Below are 12,256 nucleotides of genomic sequence, written 5' to 3' on the forward strand. Positions count from 1 at the left end.
TGAAATGGAAACATGAGCAATACTCCAATTTAACTCCACAGAATCCACTAGTTAGTAAGTAGTTCAAGTATTTTAGTGCCTGCTGTGTTGCTGCCTACAGGGAAAATACTCTAAGTGCTTTCCCTTTCTCAAAAAGAAAAGGAGTTTTATCTATCTTTTATAAAGCTGTCTTGTTACATCCATTATACAGCATGACACAACCAGCCAAAGGATATATTGTGGTGGTTTCCATCACATGTTGTAGTGACAAGGTTTTTGTGGAAGGCAGAATACACACGTGTGTGTGTGTGTGTGTGTGTGTTTATGTATGTGTGTGTGTGTGTATACAGATTTATGTATAAACATATGTATATATATATAGATGCACTTATCAATCTAGATCACTTGACAGTGAAGATGTATGTGCCTTATGCTGGCCTATGGTGTGTCAAATGTGGGGTGTTAATACCTACATATGTGAAATCCAATATTTTTTCATCTGGCCAGCTTGACACAAAAGGGCAGAATTATCCTTATTCCAAGAATATTAGGCATTAACTGCAACAGCTTTTAAAACTACTTTTTTCTGGTCCATGGCTGACCAGCTGTTTGAGGAAATAGCAGAGAACAAAATCTGATTTTCAGACTCCGTGTACACTGTTAGTATCACAGAAAGAAAAAAATGGCAAGAGATGTCCCTGAATAATATTAGGGTTTTTAATCCCTGAACCATCTAATACCTTATTCATTTCAAAAATGTGAAGGGCTAATGCAGACTGAGGATAGGAGTGATGATCCACAGATCACAGTTCTAGATCAGAAGGATTTTTAAAGGTGCACACATAAATTCTGTATGCCTGTATGTGCATAAATGCAAACTGTCTTCTCTGTGCAGAGACCAGTGAGATGTCAAGATAGGCACTGTTTATGACAATTTAGTTACTAAAAATGCTGATTTTCCGACCGTAAAACAACTTCAGTGAACCTGTTGGAGCAGGAGGAGGGCCAACAGGATGATTAGAGGGATGAAGCACCTCTCCTAGCAGAAAAGGCTGAGAGAACTGGGATTGTTCAGCCCAAGAAAGAGAAGGGGTGACCTAATTGCAGCCTTCTAGGACCTGAAGGGACCCTACAAAAAACATGGAGAGGGACTTTTTACAAGAGTGTATAGAGGCAAGACAAGGAGGAATGGCTTCAAACTAAAAGAGAGTAGCTTTAGATTAGATATCAGGAAGAAATTCTTTACTGTGAAGGTGGTGAGGTACTAGAACAGGTTGCCTGAACATTTTGGATGCTCTGAGATTGCTTAAGGTCAGGCTGGATGGGGCTCTGAGCAATCTGATCTGGGGAAAGGTGACCCTGCCCCTGACAGGTTGGTTGGAAGGAGATGGTCTTTAAGGTCCCTTCCAACACAGACCATTCCATGATTCTGTGATTCTATCCTATGAGGATATTTTTGTTCAGCAGTAGTATCCTTACATACTTCAGACAACGGGGAGTGTGTGTGTAAATATAGATATACATGAATAATCAACATATAAGAGTGTGCAAAACATTAAAGAACTGCTTGACATATGCAACATTTAGCTACTTTGCCTCTTCTGGGTTCATTACTCCAGCCTTTCCATCAGCATTCTGATATCTAACCCTTGAGCAGAAGTGGTCCAGGCAGTTTTCTACCTCCATTTTTACTTTGTTTTTAGTGAGTTTGACATTAACTAATAATTTTTTTTTAAAGTTTCCTGATCTTCCTTGTTAGGGTAATGTTGTCCCTCAAAATACCCTGTTTTATGTCCAATACAAGGATGATTAATTTCTGCATGGGCAGAATCTTACCATATACTCCTTGAGGACAAGACATGAAGATTTGAAATTCCTGGAAAGCAGAAAATTCCCAGAGCATCAGTAGGGCACCTAGAAATAACTAAAAAAACTACTTTGTGGGTTTAAGGAATCCCCAAATGTCTTCAAACACAACCTTACAGCTACCAAAATATTTAAATTTAAAAAAAGTTTTTGCAGATAAGAATAAAAACCATTGTTGCAGTAAAAACAGAGGCTGATGTGCTTACTGACTGCCTTCATTTATTACTCAGTAGTTCTGTCTTCGCTACAAAATCTCAGATGAGAAAAGACCTTCAGGAGAGGGAACCTGGTCCAGGATGGGGATGGATGGGTGAGGAGAAATGCTCCCCAGAAGTTGCAGAAGACTGACAAAGGCAAACCGCTGACCTTCTTAACAGGAAGGTGTTGTGGGGGTAAAAGCAGTTCTCCTCTTGAAACACCTGAGAGAGTCTGCTGCCCGCTGAAGGGAGCAGCCTGAGCACAGGCGAGTGGCAATGAACGGACTGTGGAAAGGACTGTGCTGTCCTTGGCACCACTTGGTCAGTCCAGCTTCAGGGACCTGGTAATGGCCAGCTGCTGGTGTGCACTGGTGGCTTGAATTTTAAACACAGCCAGCTGGAGGTTACCAACCCCATTTACTTTGTAGGTAAATCCTATGCCCTCTGGCTGAAACATCTTCTCCCTATTGAGCCCAGGGAACGCCTTACCACCAACCTTGCTGAAGGGGGAAAAATAAGGTCTGCAAGCAGCTCACCTCCTCCGTGATACCACCCCCTGCTGTAGTGACACCTTGTTGTCACACAAGTGCACCACACTATCCATGGTTTTGGCCCCAGAATCTCAAATGCAAAATCACATCTTTGTCCCTTTAACTTCTCTCTCGGCTGTAATGCCTGTTTTCTCCCCTCCTCTGGGACTGTGCACTCTGTTGCTGCTCTGGCTGCTGGGAGCAAGCGAGGAGAATTTCTCCTACTGGCAAGTAACCAGCCAGTCTGGGGCTGGCCCCTTCCCAGAACACTGCTGTTTGCATACCAGCAGGCAGAGGAGCAGGTGAATGGGACTGGTGACATCTGTACAGATGTGTTTGACTGCTTACATGCTGTTACGAATCTGCTACCCTTAAAGCCTCCGTTTCTCTGACGAGATCTCTCTCTCTCTCTTCCCCCCTCTCTTCCTCTCTCTCTCTCTTTCTCTCAAAATTATTTTTCCAAGGAGAAAAGGAAAAGGCAGACAGAAATAGAAGGCAAGAGACAACAGCTTGAGGACCAGATACTTCAGCTGCAGCATTTCAAGGTAAGGGACTGATGCCAGAAATGATGGATTGACTAAATCTGTTCATTATTAGACATGCAGATCACACGTCTGAAAGCTGGGAAAAGCCCACTCTGACATGAAGCAGCTTTCACTGCCGGAGCTTATCTCTTGCAGTGATCATGTCCTGCCTGCTTTTCATTCTGTGCATTTCATGCACAGGACCATGTTGTTTAAATGGTTTAGGAGCATGGAGTCAGGAGGGTGTGAGTGCAGGCAGCGCAGTGGTGCTGTTATTATTAAATGGTGTTATTTATTATACATAATGATAAGACACCAGTCACTGTGGTTTGGGTGTGCACTGCATGGCTTCTACCAGCACTTTCTGCCTGCAGAGCTGCATTGGATTTCTCTGGTGCCTGTCATTAGGTTTTGTGCTCGTGTGTTGCAGAAGGAGTGGTAGTTAGCATGCATCTGTGTACATGTGTAAAGATTTCATTGTAGGACTGAGTTATTAGGCATGCATGGCATAATAAAATGGGCATGTATGTACATGCAGGGAAGGTGTTGATGTGTATGTGTGACTCTACATGGTGAAGCGCCTTGATATTTAACAGGGTGCCGAGCAATCCCAGTCCCTGTTGGTCTCCATGACAGCTGCAGATAGCATCATTTGAAAGCCATCCTTGCTATTTCTATCATTTCTCCCTCCTGTCAGTAGCATATTTGTGCATAGCAAAGATAAGAATAAAAACATACATGTGATCTTTTTGTAGCTGATGAGCATTTGTGGGTCAGATCTTGTTATATTAGTTCAGTAGGGGAGCCTGAGGAATTTCAGTGATTAAAATATCTGAGAAAGATGATTAGAACTGGACCGTTTGTCCTCACAGCAAGTGAGCTGAGCTGTGTTTTTAAAATTAAGGTATTTAGGTTTCTTGTGGAATAAGTGTACATGTATATGTGTGTTTGAACAGTGCACCTGCATTGGGAGATGATGTGCAGAGTATCTCTGCCCACACATGCACTTGTAGACCAGACTGCAAGTTATGCTACAGGCAGGTTTTCCCCTGCCTCTCCAAGACCCTGCAGTCATGTTCTGCATGTCCTCCTTTTCTGGTAAACACAATGCAGTTAAGCCCAAGTAATTGATACCACCTACACAAATGCCCCATCAGGTTTACCACCAGTCTGTGGATGTCACACGGTGGTGTTTCCAGTCAAAGATGTGATTGCATTTCTGTGGGGCAGCAGGAGTTGCCATTTTGTTCAGGCTGCCATTGACTACAGGCAGGGGAGAATTTCTTCTGATAACTGTAGGGTACTGCAGCAGAGCAGTAAGGTACTGTTCCAGTACCTTCACAGTGCTTGCTTTTTATCTTTTTGCTACCAAGCTGATGACTCCTTTTAGGATGTTAACTGTTTCCAAGCTAACTGCATTATGATTCTTCAAGAAATTCCTTAAGCAGAGCCTTTTGGATAGACAGTTCTGTCAATTTTCTGCTTCATCTGTTTTACTTTGATATAGCTGTTGCTAAAATGTATTTTATCATCATCCATAGGAAAACCCCTCAAGGTGGTGCAGTGGGATCAGCCCCTCAGCTGATGTAGAGGGTATTGACTTCAGCCCTGCTATGCTGATTGCCACTAGTGGAGGTTCAGTTTTGCCGCATGGATTTTTTCAGTGACACACACGAAAAATAGCTGTGTCCCTTGTTTTTTTTATCCCACAGGCTGGAACAAGATCAGTAATCATACAGAAAGCTAATGGGAGATCAGGGCACAGAAATTTAATGGCAGAGACTTTAAAATGGCAGCTTTCTCAGCTGAAATCACAGCCAGACTTAAGGTCTGTAACGCTGTGTGTGAGGATGAGCATCAGGACATGATAAGATCTTCCCCACCTCTCCATTCAGTGGCATCACTTGTCACCAGAGGAATATTGTGCTGCTTTTACAGGGGTGGTCATGGTGACTGCTGCTCTGGGAGCTGCCTGTACCACCAAGCAATTGTGTGCTGGGAGACAATGTCTCTGTCACCTGAATGAGGTGATAGCAGAGGTCTAACTGGGATTGCTGAGTTCATCCTTGTTGCTGCTAGAACCTTCATAAAATTAAAATAACAAAAAATTTTAAAAATTAAGATAGAGGCACTGGCTGGTAGTGTTTCTGTTTCTCTTTGGAGACAGAGAAAACTGCATTTTTGTTTCATACATTGTTCAGTGTTCTGGTTGCTTAGTGGAGTGCTGACCAACATTATATTTTGCCTGCCAGTTTGATTTGCTCATTTGCAAAACTTGTATCCCCCTCCCATTTCCCTAGTGCTCTCCCTCACCTCACCCTGTTTGTCCTGGGCCTCTCCGAGTCAGGGGCTCAAAGTCTGACATCAGTATAGTCCCTCAGTCTGATATGGCTCGCCAGTCTGATGCACCAGACCAAAATAAGAACATATATTTTCCCTCTGAGTGCAAGTAGAACCATGATTCATTTCCTGAATTATGTGGATTTCATCTAATTCTGTGCAAGGCATAAATCTGGGTTAAAAGACCAGGCTTTCCTAGGAAGCCTCTGTATTTACTTAAAATGCTGTGTCTGTTGATGTCCATATAGAGTGCCAGGATTTCATATCAGTGTTCATTAAAATCTGCTGTGAAGAAGCCTTTGAAAATGAAATCTAGGTTAATCCTGTGTCTGCAGTATCTGGGTTGATCCCACAAGCATAACAGCTTGAATTCACACAAAGACATTCATGCCAGTATTCAATGGGTTTGCTCCATTTTTGTGCAGTGTCAGAGTAATTTTCTTTTTAACCTGCACTGTGTAAAATAGCATGTTAGGTTACCTAATAAGGGTTCTGGAAGCTACAGGGTCTCTGTTAATTTCAGAAAATTTATTCACATTGGAAAATATCTAATAGAAATAGTTTATTGCAAATGTTTATGCTGGATTACCTACAGTTTTCAAGTTGCTAATGCCAATTAGACCCCTGACAAAATGACTTTACTACCAGTTCATTCATTTATCCCTTGCCACATATCTGGCTGAAAACAAGGCAGCAGAAGGTGCTGTCCCACTGCTCTAGGCAGAGCAACCCAGCAAACACTAGACCTAGTAAAAGTTAGCACTGAATGTGAACAAAACTTTGGCAACACCTTTTACAAAGGCTTCTGAGAATGAGGTCGGTGCTGAGGACATCAGAACAAAAGTGTGGCTCAGCTGTTAATGTTCTCTGTGAGATTCAGAGTTAATCAAGTGAAACCCTTCAAATGTGAAAATCTGGAGTAGGAGAGTCTAGAGTAGAATAGGCTCTAAAAGCTGAATTTGCTTTTGCTGACAGTGAAACCATATCCTCTCTTCTGTGAATCACTGCAGAGTAAGGACATTGGTGGGCACAGACTGACTGTGTAGTACCTTGGGGCCATTGGGTCACTCCGTTGAAGGCAGGAGGTGTATTTGTCTACATTACAATCAGATGTCTTCATTGGAAAGGCCCTTGGTGTTGGAACAGGTATAAAGATGCTCTGAAGTCCCATTTTTTGAGATTGAACATGCTCTTTTGCTCTAGTAAGAGGCAATTTACAACAGTTCCCCTAACCTCACACCTATTCCAGTCCTTAAGATGAAAATAATACTTTTTCTTCCATATAATACAAGGTCAAATTGTGTTTTTTAACAATAGATGGAGTTTAAATGTCAGGCCACAACAGTTTCTTGGCTGTATGCCTACAAATGGGGCTTCCTTGTCCATAGGAACTGGAGGTGTTACCAGCTTCTAGAGTTTAAAATCAGAGAAGTGGTCAAAATTCACCTTACACCAAACACATTTTGTGCAGTATCCATCAAAATTAGTTGGTTTCTGGAGAAAGACTAAAATTTATTTTGGTGTCTCAGTTGAACTGGACAATACAACCTACAAGCAACAACTTCTTTTAAGAGCTTGTTCAGCTAGGCAGCAGTTGGGCCAGCTTGTTTTAACAGGGATGTTTACTATTTCAAATAAACTCCAGGGTAGCAGTATTTCTTCCAAAATCTGACTTCCTCTGTATTTAGTTGAATAGAATTTCTGTAATTGTTTATGGTAGCTCTGTTTGGTGGCCAATGGTAATAAAATAAACAGAACAAAACCTCCTAATTGAATGAAAAATTACTTCTCTGTTGTTACTTTAACTATTACAATTACAATAAATCCATTTTCCACAGTTATTTTAGTTCTGCAGTCATATAAATATTAGGGACCTATTTATTTTAACATCTGCTTCTTAAAGACTGCAGTTCATGAGCACAATCTGTAACATAATTACATCTTTACTCTGAAGGAAAGGAAAGCCTTTTAGGTTGTTATAGAGATTTTCTTAGGGTATAGTTTTAGCTGAAACCATCTCATCTATAAATAAATTTTAATTTTATAGTTTCAGTTATATTGCTGTCCTCAATTTAATCTGTTCTTAAAATAATTGCTGTCAGAAAATATAAATAGGTATGTCTGTCTCTCTCTCGATAGATGTACAACACTGTGGAGAAACAGAGATAACTTTTGCAAATGAAGGAATCTTGTAATCTCTTTATAGCAAATCCCTTTATGATTTTCAAGTAAATTAATACTTAAACCAAATGGCAGCTCAGCCAAGCGCACAAAAAATGTTTGGCGGTGTCATCCAGTCTCCATTCCCTACAGGGTCAGTGCAATATTTGCCAAAACCTAGCTCAGAGATAAGGGTATCATGTAGAACAGTGTCAGATACCTTGCACAAGCCGAGGAAGATGGTATCTGTTGCTCTTCCTTTATCCACGAATGATTTATGGCTCCATCACAGAAGGCCACCAAATCTGTAAGGAGTGATTTTCCCTCTGTAAAGCCATGTTGGCTGTCACCAATCATGTTTTTCATGTGGCTTAGCACAGTTTCCAGGAGGATCCTGCTCCATGATCTTGCAGGCACTGAGGTGGATGGGATTGATTGGCCTGTCATTGCACAGGTCTTCCTTTTTTTCCTTTTTAAAAGCAGGGCATATGCTCCCATCTTTCCAGTCACTGGAAACTTTACCAGTCTGCCATAACTTCTCAAATAAAGTGAGTAACGGCTTAGCCACTTGCTCTGCCAGTTCTCTCATCAGGTCCCAAGGTCTTGTGCACCTTCAGGTTCCTTAGATGGTCTTGGACCTGATGTTCTACTACAGTGGGTGGTTCTATATTCTCCCAGTCCCTGCCTTTGCCTTCTGCATTTCAGGCAGTGTGACTGGAGCACTTGCTGGTTAAGGCTGAGGCAAAAATGTACCTCAGCCGTCTCCATGTCCCAGGGAACCAGGTCTCTTTTTCCTTCTGGAGAGACTGAATGTTTTCCCTGGTCTTCTTTTTATCACCAACATATCTGTAGAAGCTTTTTTTCTTGTCTTTGATGTGTTTGGCCATATTTAAGCCCATCAAGGCTTTAGATTTCCTGACCTGATCCCTGCCTGCTTGAACAATCCCTTTGTATTCCTCACTTGGAGAATTGCTTTCATCACTTGTCCTTGCTTTCACACTCCATAGGCTTTCTTTTCATGTTTGAGCTTGTCCAGGAGATCCCTGTTCATGCACACAGGCCTCCTGGCATATTTGCCTGGCTTCCTCTTTGTTGGGATAATCACTCCTGAGCTTGGAGGAGGTGATCCTTGAATATCAACCAGCTTTCTTGGGCGCCTCTTCCCTCCAGGTCTTTATCCCATGATTTTCTACAAAGCAGATCCCTGAGGAGGCCAGAGTCTGCTCTCCTGAAGTCCAGGTAGTGAGCTTTCTGTGCACCTTCCTTGCTGCCCTAAGGATCTCAAACTCCATTTCATGGTCTTTGCAGTCGAGGCTGCCCTTGAGCTTCACATTCCCCACCAGCCCCTCCTCATTGGGAGAAAAAGGCCTGGCATAGCACCTCCTCTCCTTGGCTCTTCTATCACTTGGAGAAGGAAGTTATCATCATGGCACTCCAGGAAGCTCCTGGATTGCTTATGCCCTGCTGCTGTCCCTCCAAAAGGTTTTGGGGTTTCTGGAGTCCACCATGAGGAATAGGGTTTGTGAACATGAGTTAACTTCTAACTGTCCGTAGAGAGCATCAGCAGCAGTTTTGGGGCATGGAGAGGTTAAGAACAAATTCAGAGAGGAATTTCCATTTTGAGAGCAAAGGGGACCCCTCTTCATCCCATTCTGTGTATTAGCATCTTTGGGCTGATGCCCACCTTCTGCTGAGAAGTTTGTCTCCCACCAGGATTTAAACTGAGAATCGAGAGGCTCTCTGACACTCTGCTAACCTGTTTTATGATCCAGAAGAGAAATCCAGATTCATTAGGCCAGAAAGGGAGTGGGAGATGGAATAGGCCTGCACAGTGAAAGTATTTAGGGCACTACTCTATCTGAATTGTTTACAGAGCATGAAACCCTGGATATCCTTGTTGAGAAGTAGCATTTTGAAAGGAGGGGTTTCAAAAATCCTTATAGGCTTTTCTTTTCAAGGAATCAGAAAACAAAGTGACTATCCTCATTTAAAATCTTTTAGTAATAAAAGAATAAAATAGAATTAAAAAATAGAATAATTTATTGAGGGCAGCTACACAAATTGACTTCCACAGAGACATGAGAGCTTTTGTCCTTTAGCTCATGTTCCTTATCTGCTTGCACGTCATTGAAACACAGCTGTCATTATTCTGGTATGATCCCTCTACAAGTTGTGCTTTTATTCAGGAAGAAGATTATGTGTGAGTTGTGCTTTGAACTGGGGCAGAGTTATCCTGGGATGATCATGTAAATAAGCATACCATACAGGCAGAACTTCCTTGAAACGCATCAAAATTAGTGTTCAGGTTTCAAGCAGTAACAAGGTCCTTCAAGCACCTCATAGCCACTCCAGCAGATTTTGTTGCAGCCAGACTGTGCCAATGTAGCTCAAGGACATTTACGGCTCTCTGCAACCTGAGCCCCTCCCAATGGCCTGAAACACATTCAAAAACTAATTCACATCACCTGAATCCAGCTTTTTAAAATAATGAGTATAAGAAATTTTAAGACTGGAAAAGAAAGGAATATCTGAAATAGAACTTTTCTTTTTACCTCTTTTGACCGATGTGTGCATGTGGGAAGGAGTGACAAACTGAAGCCAAGGTGAGACTGAATAGGGAGAGGAAATTATTCTTTTGGGAGATAAGAGTGAAAACAACCATGGCTCTGTAGTAAAAATAACTTGCAAAGCCTATTTGTTTTGGGGAGAGAGGTTTGAGAATTTTTGAAATCTCAGATTGTTAACCATTACAAAGGTTTTCTTTTTATTAATTTTTACTTCTCTCACAATACACTTTACTTGCTTTGTAAACACGGAGTGAGTACTCATAGGGAAAACCAAAGCATACCTAAATTTCTGGCACCAGGAGGTAAAACGGCAGTGCCTCTTTTCATCTGTGTATCTTTAAGAGGATATCTTGTTCAGTCTTTTCAGTCCAACTGCATGAAGGCCAGAAACATCAACTAGCTTGCAAGTTTTTTATTCTAGCTCCAAAATTCCCTGGGAATCAGAGATGTTCCCATGGATTTAAGAAGTAATTTGTGTGTGAGGGAACCCTGGAGATCTCCTTGCGCTCCTGCCAACAGGAGCAGGTTTTTCCCATGCCCATCTTCATCCCAATACATTTGGATTCTCTACCAGGACAGAATCCCATGATCCACCCCCTGGAGACTTGCTCCCAGGTTGGGCCATGTGGGACCTCATTGCTGCATCCCCTTTTGCAAGCTGTGCTCCTGACTGTGTGTGCCTGCCAGGGCAGCCCGGTCTCCTCATCCCTCCCCTCACCTCTTCAGCACCTGCTAGCATTTGTTTATAGTTTACTCTCATTATGGTGCTTAACCTTGCCACAAGTGAAATATTAAACAATTGAACAGAGCCATCATTATCATCCTGCAACAAAAAAGTCTGAAATTTTAAATAGACTTTCTAAAGAGAGACACTGAAAAATAAACCCTAACTCTCCAGCGTAAAACACACTCTGTAGAAGAGGTATCTTCCTGTTACTTCAAGCAGAAATTTCTGGTAGACTGGATGCTTAGAAAATATATGTAGAAAAGACTTATGTGCTTGGCTTAACTGAACATCTTACTGCTCATTGTGCTTCATCTCAATGTCATCTCAAGTTTTTACTGAATGTTGGAAACACTTACCTTATATTGAGCTGTACCTGTGATCCCTGTCAGTGAAACTAGTGTGTACAGGCCAGTGCTCTGCAGCTGATGAATGATCTGAACGAGAGAGATACAAACTTTGTGTCTGCTCTTATAGAGTCTTGACAGTGTCTCTTGCTGTAGTGGGTTTCCTTGAAGCTAAAAGAGCTCAGGTTTTAGTTCATCTTCTTCATCTTTGACTGGAAACAACTGTCTACTTGATTTACAAAGTTAAATAAATGGGACCTGAACAATTTTAAAGCAATGTACTCAGAATATTTACACTAATGCTAATATTGACACTACTGCTAATGAAGGGGAAGCTTACTCTGAGCACATAAACTGATTGGTGCTTTTTGTCCCCAAAAATCATTCCTAATAGGGCCTCTATCTGTACAGCTGCAATTCCTGTTCGTGTGAGGTTTTTACACAGACAAAGCAAGAGACCTCCATGAAGAAGCTATCTATAGCTGTCATCATACCCGTCCCTCAGGTCATATGCCACAGACATGCCTTCATGCATCTGCAGCTCTGGTTGCATGTGGCTCACACTGAAGCCCCTTGCCTTGTCATGGGGGCACCAAGCTGAGATGCAGCCCTTCTCCAAGTGAGCACAAATCATTCCAGCTATCTCAGTCTTCCCTCACCCATTTCTGCAGTCATGTTGCACTGTTTTACATGTTCCTGTGTGCTCTGTTGCTGTGCTGAACATGTGTTTTGAGAAAAAGCAGTGGCTGTGTAAATACTCAGAGGAGCTAAAGGGCACTCAAATGTACCTGCTACAGTAAGCAAACAAGGGGGAAAGATAATCTCTGCAAAGTCTTTTGTCTGCCATGGTTCCAGGTGGGGCCTTGTAATAGTGTCCACTATTTATTTTTATTTACTTGTTTACTTGCTTCTTTTATTATTTATTTTCTCATCTCCCCGCATGTACCCCCCTTACACTCACAGCCTGGTGGCTACTAACTAGTGTTGTACCAAAATTCTGTTACTCCAGGAGCTGTAGGGAA

The 12,256-nt window shown here is 42.0% G+C and overlaps 1 long non-coding RNA gene across 2 annotated transcripts in view; it reads left to right on the top strand.

Annotated features, from left to right (window-relative positions):
* The window catches only part of LOC108445207, a 64,017-nt gene that overhangs the window by 44,628 nt on the left and 7,133 nt on the right, over positions 1-12,256 (top strand). Inside the window, exons 1-2 of one of the 2 annotated variants that reach the window (XR_001859973.1) lie at positions 2,561-2,874; positions 3,037-3,117. This is a non-coding gene — a long non-coding RNA (uncharacterized LOC108445207). Of the gene's footprint in view, positions 1-2,560; positions 2,875-3,036; positions 3,118-12,256 lie in introns of those variants that run through there. The other variant, XR_001859972.1, reaches the window with a different exon arrangement.

This window comes from Corvus brachyrhynchos, unplaced genomic scaffold (genome assembly GCF_000691975.1).
Source record: "Corvus brachyrhynchos isolate BGI_N302 unplaced genomic scaffold, ASM69197v1 scaffold90, whole genome shotgun sequence".
Taxonomy (NCBI): domain Eukaryota; kingdom Metazoa; phylum Chordata; class Aves; order Passeriformes; family Corvidae; genus Corvus; species Corvus brachyrhynchos.